The sequence below is a fragment of the Gekko japonicus genome, unplaced genomic scaffold (assembly GCF_001447785.1).
Source record: "Gekko japonicus isolate JY-2015 unplaced genomic scaffold, Gekko_japonicus_V1.1 scaffold585, whole genome shotgun sequence".
In the NCBI taxonomy this organism is placed as follows: Eukaryota; Metazoa; Chordata; class Lepidosauria; order Squamata; family Gekkonidae; genus Gekko; species Gekko japonicus.
The window spans coordinates 527,300-540,495 of record NW_015170291.1 but is presented as its reverse complement, the minus strand read 5'-3'; the positions used below and the strand labels follow the sequence as shown (position 1 = coordinate 540,495).

At 43.2% G+C, this 13,196-nt stretch overlaps 1 protein-coding gene across 1 annotated transcript in view; it reads right to left on the bottom strand.

Moving 5' to 3' along the window:
* The window catches only part of DACH2 (dachshund family transcription factor 2), a gene marked incomplete at both ends in the record, with an annotated part of 408,589 nt that overhangs the window by 394,699 nt on the left and 694 nt on the right, over window positions 1-13,196 (bottom strand). The window lies entirely within an intron of this gene.

The following is a 13,196-nucleotide window of genomic DNA, read 5'->3' as shown; positions in this document are numbered from 1 at the left end:
TCAGCAGGATCTTTGCCATAGAAAAGCTTATCCTTCAGTCTTAAGGTTCAGCTCGGCCGGCCGGCATTTCATGAAAATCTGAAATGCTGCGGAAAGCACCTGAAATGTGGCAGAAAGGAAGGAGTAACAAGGATAATGCAACACCTGTTAAAAGCATTCCACTGGTGGATACAAAAAGGCTTAATGATCAAGAGGCAGGTGGGGAGCAGGTAAACTAGGTGGTGGAGGAAAGCCCTGTTAACGCCACAGGAAGTCTCACTGGAAAGTTTATACCCAAGACAGGAACATCCATGAACACATGATGCAGCATCACAAGTTAAGCTCACCGGTCCATCTACCTCAGCACCATCCACTCTACTACCATCTACTCGGACTGGCAAAAGCTCTCCAGAGCATCCGCTCAGAAATGCTTTTCCAGCATCTGCTGCCTGAGATTCTTTCAATAGAGATGCGGGGGACAGAACCTGGGACCTTCTCCATCCAAGGCAGACAATCTGCCGACTGCCACTGAGCCACAGGTAAGCACGAGTCCACCTTCCCTCTGGGGAGGTTTCAAAATCCACCACAGTTTCATACGTCTGACTTCCAATGGGCAGACGAACGGCTGTGAAGACCTGGGGGAAATTTCCCTCGCCTGGAATAAAAGGCCTGCGTCTAAGAGCTGGAATGTCAGGCTGCCTCCACAATCACGACAGGAAACAGTGGAAGCCTCACAACACGCAGCTCTGCAGCAGGTGAAGGGCTGTGACTCTATGACAGAGCACCTGTGGTGGCAGGGATTCCACATTTTCCTTTTTAAGATAACTTTTCACAACAACTCCACCAGGTCAAATCTTAACAGTGAAGGTCTCATTTTAAAGCACCCTTCCAGGGCAAGACTGGAGTAAGCTCAGGTGCATTCGATGCAACGTTCTTTAGAAGTCTTTCGGACTATGACCCTTTTAATTCATTACTTTCTGGAGAGAAACGTCAGTGTCTTCCCAGAAATGGTATGTTTCCAGTTCCAATGTAGTATTCATACATGGCTCATTGGGGCAGAATGCAAATCCCTGGTGCCGTTAAAATATCTTTCCCTGCCCAAGACCCTGGAGAATAGCTCCCAATCCAGGTAGACAACACTGAGCTAGATCGACCTGTTATCTGATTCAGCGTGACAATATGTCCGTACATATACTCATATTCAAAGAATCAGGCAATATCGTATTTATTGGACTCCAGAATAAATTGGAGACTTTGGCCCAACAGACACCACACTGAAATAAATGTGGCACATCCCAATTCACTCAGCATTCTTCCTCCTGTGACGACATGGAGTATATTCCCAGAGAACCAACATGGTATACACTGTGGGGATGGGTTGAATCCCATTCTGTCACAAAGCTCATTAGCCAGTTATTGTCTCTCTGCCTAGCCTCCCTCACTGAGTTATGTGAACCAAAGGGGGGGGGGGACGACACCGTTGATGTCTTTGGATGATAAAAGAACTGGTACCACGCTGAGATTTCTCAATGGAAAGCAATAAGCGAATAGAGAAAGAAAACCACCTGAATGCCTGAAATGTTAAGAAATATAATAGGTGCTTCAGTTTTCTATCAGGAAAGTGAGACAGAACTGCTGTACGTTGGTGCAAGCTAACTGGTAGAGCCACCATGGGATTATTATGGACTGCATCCTACTACTTCTCTTAGCACAGTTGGAGGCCTTTCTCCCCCCTCCCGCCAAACCAGACTTTGGCCTTTCTGGCAGCAGAAAAGCCACTTAAGGTCAGGCCCTTAGCCAGGATTTTTTAAATAGGGGAGCCTTTAAAAAAAGTCAGGGGGCACTCAAATTCACGGTCTCCCCCCTTCTCCCTCACAACATTTAAAGGGGCCCTTTAAGCACTTTGAGGGAGAAGCAGGGGCTTCACGTGCAGGCGCGCGTGGCCTCCCCCAGCTTCTTACCAAAACTTGTGAGCCCTTGGGAGGAAGTCGGGGGGCTAGGCCCCAGGAGGCCCCACTGTAGCTATGGGCCTGCTTAAAGTGGAGAAAGACTTCAAGCTTTGCTGGGTATGAGCCTGTCATGTGGCACAGTGGTATTCTACCACTCCACCAAGCAAAGCTTCTTCGCGTATTAATTTATTTATTAAAATATTTATACCGCGCCTTTCCTTTTGGCTCAGGTTTGAAGCCTTCTTCCAATCTAAGGAGCCCTTCTCCAAATTAAGTGGCGCTTCAATTGGAGGGGGGGGCACTTAACTTGGAGGAAGTCTCCTCAGGCCGGAGGATCCATCACAGTATATCATCCACTTTATCAAACATACAACATAATCAAGTCTTGAGGTTCGTACCTAACCAAAAAAACAGAAGCATTAATAAAGAATAAAGCAAGTCTGGGACTGCCTCGTCTTCCATTTTACGATAAACAAAGAAAGCTGACTTCTAAACAACTTGCAAATTGCACAGGGTCCGGGAGAGGGGGAGAGAGAGAGCAAGCTTCAAGCCATAACGGTTTATAACTGTTAATCCAATACACCTTTTATACAAACCAATAAATACACAAGTGGAAAAACAGCACAGATGTTCATCTCTAATGCAATCTCCATCCAATTTCCTAAGTGCCGTCCCTGTGTGCAAACTAGCTTAACGTTATGTTTAGCTTGCAAATTCTTTTAATAAATAATGAATGCAATAAAACCAGTAGATCAATGGCAAGCCTGAGAAATCATAAAGGGTAGGGGGAGGAGGGAAGAAGCCTTTTGTGCTGGAGCTGTTGCCGATTTCAAAAACTTTAATCCACAGACAGATCAATATTACTCTTTTCCTTTTTAACCCAGCACATAAATAGCGTGTTGTCTAAATGCAGTTTAAATGCCGTTACCAGATATCCGTAACATAGAACCTGATAGCATCGCTGGACACAACAGGAATTGAACAGTTTGGAAACTGAAATGTTTACTGAGTGATAGCAAACAGCCAATAAGGAGTTGTACATTTAAGCACCCAGATCCTACAATGGGGAATACAAACTTACTGTTACGCACTTACTTCCTCGCTCAAATTTTGGGGGTTTAGCTGCAATTCATACTGCAATTTAGCTGCAATTCAACCAAGGATACGGGTCTGGTGAAAAAGCACTCCGAAAAGCAAAACAGACTTAGGAGGTCAAAACATTGTGCAAACGTCAAAAATATAAACCCCTCATACTCACGTGGCGGAAAAGTGACACAGAAGTTCACTTGAAAAGTGCAGGCGCATGGAAGCTATACAGCGATGACATTAATTACAGAGATATAAACACAAACAGTGATACCTTTTGGAGTAGACAGAACACCCTTTGTTCCAGCAATTAATATTTCTAATTCTCAAGCTGCAGAGTTAGTTAGGAAAGTCTCCCAATTTTAGATGCTGCCCTTCAAAACCCTGCATTGCCGACAGCCCCCGAGATCAAAACCGCATAGCCCCAAGGGACAGTTCTAATATATCATGCAGAATAAATCTGAATCATTGGGAATCATTACATGCTACACTAGCTGTTGTACTTGGTAATTCACGTCTAATCAAAACGCATTAAAAAAAATCTAGGCATACACAGCAAATAATGCCAGACTGCATCGCTGGAGTTGCCTCTCAGAGCACTTTCTCTAAAAGTGGCCACTGGTAGAAAAATGGGAAATTTCTAGTTTCCTTTTGCGTTCTTGTTCTTACTCCGAGCTTTTGTTTAAAATGTGTTTTGTAAAGTAATAAGCAAAGACAAACCAGCAGAAAGAATTTTGTTCAGAGGAACAAGAGACATTATAAAGGAAGAAATTGCAACACTTTCTGCTGCGATCCGGCGCACCGTTCCGTTCCCATGAGTCAGATTTCGGCAGCCCGACCATGTGCCGGATTGCAGCGTTTATTTGGAATGCAAACAGCAATTTGCATTCATGCCACCAAAGTTCTAAAGGACAGCTGAAGGTGCAGACCCAACTTATCGACTGCATTCACTGCTTTATATATTTGGGAAAGCAAACAAGAGACGTGCGGTGGCGATTCTGTTTTAATATTTAGCAGGTTGAAGCTGTTGCGGAAAGAGATCAAAAAGCAATCATCAGGAACGATGACCCATTTCTGAAGTCAAGGGCTCAGATAGAAGAGGTTGCTGCTCAGAACTGAAAAAGAGATGGAAAATGAAGTGAACAGAAACTTTTATGCCTCAGCAGCAGAGGCAATACACAAATACTAGGAACAATTTAGGGCCACACACCAGATGTTTTGTTTGAGTTTTAAGTGCTATCTATGGATAACATATTTACTTAACACACAGCATATTTATTATAGTAAAAATCTTAATGATCTACTTAGCAAAATTTTGGCAATGAAAACCCTGGGGATTCCTTCACTATCCAAATGCTTACTTTTTGTGTCTTGGTTGTAAGTATCACAACCCATAAATAGGAACTGGCCATATCGTAACTGTACCGTTCCTAGCACATTAAATATTTTATTAATTATAAATAAAAATTAGGAGAATTGACTCCAGAATTCAGCTGCGAGATACATTTCAGACTGCTGAAAAAGAAAACCTTTGCCCCATCAGAATGTCTATTTACGGGTAAGACTTTTGACAAAATTATCCAGCTAAAACTCGAATCCCTGTCTAGTTGTAATGTTTTAGCTTGAAGTCTGTTCAAAACACAAAAGGAGCAATTCCCCCTACACATACACAGCAAGGATATATTCATAGCATATATACCAAAATATAAGACAAGTGTTCTCCTTAAAGTTACAAAACTTGAATGAGAAAATGGCTTGGGGCGATCTGGCCGTGGGCTAGAACTGGGTGCTTCCACTGTATATGTTAGAACTCTCCAAGCAGATAAATTTCAAGCAAAATCTGTATGAAATAAGAAGAACCCTGTAATATAATACATCCGGAAAGGAACATATTTGAAAGAGTCGTCCGTCATCGTCGTCCCCCACGAACACCTCTTACATACTCGGCAAATAAGGGCTTTCTTAAGGATGCGTTTCTCTATTACAAGCTCATTTCTTGCCTTAACCGACAGGATCTATCATTGCTAAATGGAACATCCATATTCTAAAGCAGTGTGCCTTTGAATATCCAGCCACTGCAGAGGAGAGGGGCATCAAAAAGCAGGGAAGGCTCTTAACTTCATCCCCAGATGTCCATTTCCCAGAAGCATCTGGCTGGCCACTGTTGGAAACAGGAGGCCACACTGATCAAGCAAGGCTCTTGTGTTCATACTGGAACTGGGGGCCTGGCTAATATATGGAGCCCCCACCCAAGTCTACACAACAGTCACCCCAACTTGTCTTCAAAGCCACATCTATATTAAAAAAAAGGGGGCAGCTTGCTCAGGGTTCAACTAAGTTGCAGTGAGTGCAAATCAAGGACTCTGATCGAAAAATCGGAAGACAAAGTTCCGATCAAACGAAAATTCAGCACTTCAAAGTCCCATAAATTCTAACACAACTGATTTACAGTGCAATCCTAACTAGCTACAGTTAAGAGCTTAGACTGATTTCAGAGGGAGATCTAAGCGTATGTTTGGCGGGGCTGTCCTAAACAGAGTTACACCCTTCTAAACCATTTAGAAGTCCATGCACTTAGGAGGGTGAAACTCGGGTTAGGATTGCCCCACCAAACACACGCTCAAAACTCTCTTTGAAATCATTAAAAACTCTTAGCTGTGGCTAAACCACGTCCCAAGTTTCTCAGCACCAGCAGACACCAATCTCTTATGAAGCACAGCTACCCCATACGTTAATCATGAGCTCCACGAAAGAAAATCCAGAGAGACCACTAAAATATTATAACATTGGTAATAAATTGAATTTAATATGGTGGGGTGAAACACTACCGTGTAGTAATGAAGATGTCCCCACCCCATTTCTACAAGCGTGCCTTAATTTGAAATAAAATGATCCGGGTATTTTAAAGGCACTTTACGCAACTTTATGATCTGTGATCCCAAGTTGTACTCAACAGTTTTTCTTTTATATTCAACCAGGTTATTAGGTGTTGATTTTCTTAAAAATCTGAGGCTGTAACTAATTCGTTCAAGCAGCAGGAAATCTAAGAAATCTTTTTAAAAAGAACCACCGCTAGTTCCCTGCCATCAATTTCATATGATGAAATCCCTTCTGCAACATTTTCAACATACTAAGCCTTCCCTGACTTCTCCTAGCCATCCTCAGTTGCAATGAAATATTAATGTTGAGAAAATGGTTATACTATTAAAAGACCCTGCACTATATTTAGATTTGTATATTGATTTCGACTGGCGCAGAATAATTAATTGTGCAGTACAAAATTCCACTAATTTAACCCTGTCCCGGGCTAATTAGGAAGTTAAATTTGAAGGGAGAGGAGGGGTCTTCCCTCTAAATAATTTGAAGTTTATGGTTTTCTCCCTCTTGCTAAAGAGACAGTTTAGGGGGTTCTTTTTTCCCCCCTTTACAAAACCTGGGGAGAGAAAAGAAAGAAAGAAAAGGTTACCGCCAATTTAAAAGCTTCAGTCTCTTTGACATTGCTGGCAATGTATGGGAACATTAACGCATCTGTCACGATAACAAGCTAAGAATAACATCTAGACATCAAACCAAGCAGAGAATCCATCTGAAGTGATTCATTCTGATCCGTCTCGTTGATTTATTAAACGCAGGGCAACATCTGCAGCCTCACAGAGCCGCTTGGCAAAAATTAATGCAAGATCAATTCAAATGGAGAGGGGGGGGGAAAGGTGCAAAAAGAGATAAATCAAAGCACAATTTGCATGCAGTTCCACAATCAGGCTTATTGGGCACAAAATGCTCCATTTCCCCTTCCCAGAGCCAATGAGTTTAAATGTGTGTCTGTTGGGTCTTATATCCCGCCCCTCCAATCTTTTCAGATTTGGAGGATTTGAAGTGACACTGAAAGGGTCTTCTGCAGGTTGAGATGGTCAAAGAGGGGGAAATACCCAAAGACACACAGAGAAGAAATGATTCCAAAGACCTTTTGAAATATGCTGCAAGAATACTATTAATGCCTAATTTATTTATTTATTGTTTTAGGAGCGCAGAATAAGGTTTTGGGGGGGGGTTGTTGTTGTTTTTTAAGGGGATGAAGGTTCGCTAAGAAATCTCTACTATAAAAACTCAAATGTGCGACAGAAATGCGCAAACATTTCTCCTTCTTGTGGAGCGAGGCAGATTTCAACGGCAGCTCGTGCTCTCGGAAATGATAAGATTTTTTTTAAAAATCACAGATGAGATTTCCCCTATCAAGGAGTCTGCAAGGGATTCAAAGGCAAACAAGTGCAATTAAAAAAAAACTGGTGGGCTCTCAAAAGCACTAGACGGGATCACAACATCTCCCTCTAGACTCTGAAAGTGTGCACCAATTTCAAATGTGCCTATCTTATCAATCCCACCAATTTCAAACGTTCCTCAGATTTACAACAGACCTGTAAAGCAGCTGCATGATTATGCCCATTCTTCAGAAAAGAAGTTGCAGGCAAGAGAGTAGCGGCTAAGACAAGACTGGAACCAGGGACTGCCCACCACACATTCTTAACCACGACATTACGCTAGGTCGAAACCAAGAGTTCCGTGCGGGAGCAAATAAACTCTTTTTAGATCTATATTTTTAACACCTATATTTTTAAATCAATTCTTCAATTATCATCTTTGAGACAATATTAAGCTACATCAACGATGTACGCAAAGAAAAAGCAGTGTGCCCTTTTGGTAAGCAGGCATTACAGGTCAATACGCATATTAAAATCTGTGGAGTGGCATGTGACAAGAATGCCCTAATTATAACTCTGACAACATTCCTCGAATATAAAACAGCCAAACGGACTGTGCAGGGCTCCCTTTTAACAGGCTTCACCACCAAATGCAATACAAGCAGGCGTGCACAAAAGCAAAATGTATTGTAACAAAACCTCCCTTGTTTGTTTTTTTATTTTATTGATTAGATTATTATTTTTAGTTGCCGCTCACCCATGGGGGGCCTTGTGGTGACTTCCAACACTTAAACAACATCAGTGTTTGGGAACATGCTAAAGTTTGTTGATTTTAAAGACTGGTTGGTAGTTTCTCTTCCCCAACACGAACACTTGTCTCCCTTGAATGAGAAGAGATCTTTTCTCAACCACTCAACACACATTTCAGAGATGTAAGTTAGCACATGGCAACATTCCACAAATCCTTGGCTACTGTTCATCAATAAAAAAAATAAGAGGATTCAGTTGGGATTGTACCCAAATTGCTTTAATGCATATCAGCCAGTTCCTGCAACTTAAAGAGACATACGTATTTACTCAGAAGTCCCTATTATCTCAACAGGGCTTACTTCCAAGTCTGACTGCCAGTTTTAAATATGAACGATGTATAAAGTTCTAAATCCCTGGAAGTATTTTAGGTGACTCCAACAGACAATAAGGAAGACACAACTGGAAACGCGGTTCTGTCAGATCCCCTACAATAACGACACTGCCATAAAACAGCACAGGAATAAGTAAGGCAGTAAGAGGCTGAATTCAAGACTACTCTATAATTTTAAATAATTTTGGCCAGCCCAAAAAGCAGAACACAAATACTGGGGAATAAACAGATTACCACAGTAGTCTTAAACATAGTACAAATTCTGCTTATTTCAATGGGACTTCCATGCAAGACATTTAGGATTTGGGGAAATCACATCTACTTTTTTGTTGTTGTTGTTGTTGTTGTAAAAAAAAAAAAGTCTTGGTCAAAGCAGAAGTTGTCCTGTCGGCTTAAAAAAAGAATTCATCTTACAGAAAGCTCTGAAAACTTCAGAACGCCGTTTCAAAGCGATTGTTGACACTGATTTCGTACCAAGACCATCTGAAATCTTCATATTACTTCATCCTCAAACAAAAAAGAATGTATACACCACAACAGCAGGATGTAAATGGCTGAGTTATTATTTTTGGAACAATGCATACGCAAAGGTTTGTCCCAGCTGCCCAATGACATCATGGCCACTATTAAGTTCACCTTTCCAGGTGCAGAAATGTAACAATTGCTTTTGACCATGTTAAGAATGCAACGCTTAATTCATAATATATGAATAAGACTAATTAGAATAGATTGACCCAAGGAAGTAAGAACTCCAACCTACCAAAAGTTTTACTACCAACTATAGTTTGCCCCCCTCCAAAAAATTCTAAATGGATTTGTCTTGATGAACTCAGTCATTTGATTTGTTAGCCATGGTAATATATACATATATATATATTCTAAAATATGCAGCCCTTCAGCACAATGCGTCGTGTGACAAACAGAGCAGTTCCCTTTCTTATAATTTGCTCAAGGAAACAGGTTGTTTCACAAACCATCACAGGAACAGGACAGCCTGTTCAGAGAGGAGGCTTGTACCAGATTAACCGGGCAAGCGAAAACAACTAAACTGACCCAAAGAGCAGGATTCTTTTTGAGAAAACAGATCTTATACACCATACACAACTGTTGCTCACTCCCTTCTATGTGCCTATTTTTTGTTGATATCTTTCTTTTAATTAGAAACATATATTGCATGATCTTCCTCTCTCCAGATCTCTCCTTTTCATTCATCATTCACACTGCTCTATTCATCCGAGCTTATCTTTCTTCAAGACCGCCCCAGTCACACTGCTCCATCCCTCCATCCAGTTCCAAAGCCCGCTTGGTTGTGTTTTTCTCAATGGCTCCAGACCTCCAAGCCCATCGGCTGCTCAGAGCCACAACGCTGCCGTAAGACAGGCAATGCAGGTCCACGGCAGGACCAATCTGGACGTGACAACTGCAAAAGACTTTGCTCAGAGTCCTACAGTTTCCACAGATTTTCACGCAGTCATCTATTCTTATTAGCCAAATGTGTAGTGCCGGGACAAAGGGTGACTCCCAAGTCAACAACGTCTGTGGAGCCAAACACAAAATCAAGAGCCAAAGAGATACTTTAGAGGCACCCATCCCAGGTGGAAGTTGTGTCTTCCCCTCCCCTTTAAACCACAGATCCTTTCCCATATCACAAATGGCCTCTGGCACAAACCTCGATTTCAAAAGCATCTTGTGGTATGACAGGAGGAACTGCTGTCTGAGAAGCCAGAACTCCTTTGGGCAACGCAGAACTAGCTGTGCAGTCCTTGGAATCCGTTTCTTCTGAACAGTAACCGGTCTTGGATGCAACAGGGCTTTCCTGCTTCACGAGCTACAGAAAAACTAGAAGTGTGCTTCCCAGGGATCTGCTCCCATCCTATTCAATTATCAAACTTTATAACAGCCCTGAGTTTAAACAAAAAACAAAAACAAAAAACAGAAGCATTACGTCACGGATGAGCCAATGTTATTGAAATCAACCCTTGTGCAGAATGAAAAAGGGTAAAATTTGGCAGGAAGCAAGTCTAAAATTGTACCTATTACCAAAACAACAATTAGCACACAGTGATCAAAGGCCTAGACCGGAGGGTAAAGAACTTCTGATGAACAAAGCATACTTTGAGTCCTACTTTTGTACCGCAGGTCAACATTTGCAGACAATGGGGCCGAAGCAGGAACCACCACCTGACTGCAAATGCAGAGAAAAAGTTGCACAACATTTGCCCAGCGGTGAGTCACAGCAGACCTAATCAAACTGCCATGTGGTTTTAAACGTACAGACACTTTCTTTGCTCACTTGCAAAAAGCACACGGGAGCTTTGAACACAAGCTCTGTCCCAGAGGAGAGGTGTCTTTTTTAAAAAAAAGAAAATCTGATCCAACGGTCTTTAGGACCTACGTAGTTTATCACGTTCCTGACTTATTATCATGTCCAGAAGGTTTGTGCTGATGAGCGGATTATAAAAGGAAGGAATGTATACGATCTCCAAGCGAGCACCCGTAAAACTTGGAGAAAGCTGACAGCAAATTCCAGGGTCACACAAGCAAATGAGACTTTACTAGTTCTGAAAACGCAAGCAGAGCAAAAGCTACAGACGCAGCAAACTGCCCAGGCTAAGTAAAGCAAGATTATTTTGGAGTTACACAAAGCAACAGTCTATAAACATGCAACGCTTTTCACAAGCTCCCAGCACACAATACTCTCTTGTCTTCGCCCCCCCCATCTCATTTGCAACCCTGCTTAAGTTCCCATGCAGAAGGAATATATTCCCATCCTCCCGCAAACTGAGCCAATCGTAAAGATGGAAAGTTTCATCAATGAAATTAAAAGGTCTAAAGGTCTAACACGAACTCCCCCCCAGCCCCCCCAAGTTGTAATGAAAACACTAAACAGTAGGTGTGCTTGGCTTCCAAGCATAGTGGCATATATCTTTTCCAACATGTCCCTATTGCAAAAACAATTGCCAAACTACTGCAGAAATAAAAAGAGACTGCCAGCGCTATTTATTGCTGCGAATCTGACATGTAGCCCTCTCCAGTTATCAAAGTGGTAATCTTGCCCTGGGCAAACTGACTGGATAATCCCCAAACATTTTTAAAAGAACCCTCAAAAGGTTTAGCACGCCACATGCACACATAAAGCCCTCAGCGCTAGAAAAAGTTAAGACACACTTTCTCGCCTACTTTGCATAATTTCATTCAGCCCCAACCCCCTTCGGGCAAAGAGCATCCTAATGAGGCCAGAATCCCATTGAGCTTTTGAGGTTTAGGGGTCAGTGCTCCAAGATGACCATATGGGGACAGAGAGGGGGCAGGGCTGGTCCACTAAGCCTTGTACAAGACGTTTGCCGGGGGGGGGGCAGCATCCTCCCAGGGGGCCCCCAGTTTCCAGACTGACCCCCGCTTCATCTCACGTTCGCAGCCCTCAGATGCAGGGCAGCTGGTGCTCCTTGGAACAACCAAACAGGCATTTGGCCTGCTGAATGGCATCCCCCAAGGCAGAAGGGGCACGTGGGCCCGGGATCACAGACAAACAGCCCTTTCTGATACGGCAAGGGTTGCCATAAGCAAAACAGAGAGAGAAAGTACAGCCACATGGAAAGAAATGCCCATGTTGGAAGTTATAGGGTTTTTTGTACAAGATTAGGAGTGAATTATTGGAGACGGGGCACAACTGCAATAGAAACACTTGGAAAATGGGGGGGGGGGAGTTTAAAAGTCCCCCATATTATGCATCTGCATAACTCTTGCTCTGGCAAGCTCAGAGTGCTTCATGCAAGGTTCCGAAGCGGAATCCCATCCAATGGGGACTGATCCTGGAAAAGTTCATTTCTTTGGAGCAACGCTGCATGAACTCACACGTGCTCGTCCCGGGATCCAGGTTTCTCTTTAAAAGGCAACAAGTTGGTAGAGAACCAGAAACACCTTGAAGTCCCACTGCTTTCAACCCAAATTACTTCCAGGTAACCCTACTTCAGATCCTCGGCTCTGAAACATAACCGCTTGGAAAGCAAGACTTGCTGGTTCCAAAGCGTGTGACTTCCCCGGAAGGAAACGGTGCAGTCCTGAACACATTCACTTTGAAGACCGGGTCCAGTGGCCCCTTTAAGGCCAGCATCGTTTCATTCTGGGTGTAAGAGGTCTTACTTTGCACACCATACAAAAAGAAATCCTCAATGAGTTTATTGTTGCTCAGGAGTGTCTAGCATAATGTGTGAACCTGGCCTTAGATCCCACACCCTGGGGTGGGACTTCCCTAGTGGAAGAGGATCCAATATCACGGCTTTTATTTTAAAAGAAGCCCTGTGGTTTCAAAAGAACCGGAGTCCAAGCTGCATGGAAACGCAGTTGGGTATCACTAATCTGAACAAAGGCGTTTCAGTGTGGCCAAAGGCAAGTGATTTCACAGGACGGGACTTCCGAGTAAGTTTGCCCAGAGCTTCAGCACAGCTCCCCAAACCAAAGTTCCACCAAGCCTTACTCCTTATCCCTGCCGCCACCCCAACGTCCACGTCCCCCTGTCCTGAGCCACCCCAACCCCTCCTGATACAGAACATATTTCCCCACAAGCCAGTCCCCTCTGCTCAACTAGGGGCCGGCAGCGCCGTCGGCTTCAAACTTCAGCCTGGCCCACTGACCCCCAGCCACCCTTGCTTTGCAAGTTGATCGGAACAGATCTCATTTCCAAGGAAGCCCCTCTCCCTTGGCTTTAATCCAGGCAGGCTTAGTGAAAGTTTATCTTAACACAACCCAACTGCATCAGGCAGCAGCAGTTTTGGAGTGACTTCGAGCACAGTTTTGCTGAGGAGTGAACCCAATCAGAAGGTTCCCTTATCCCCCCCCCCC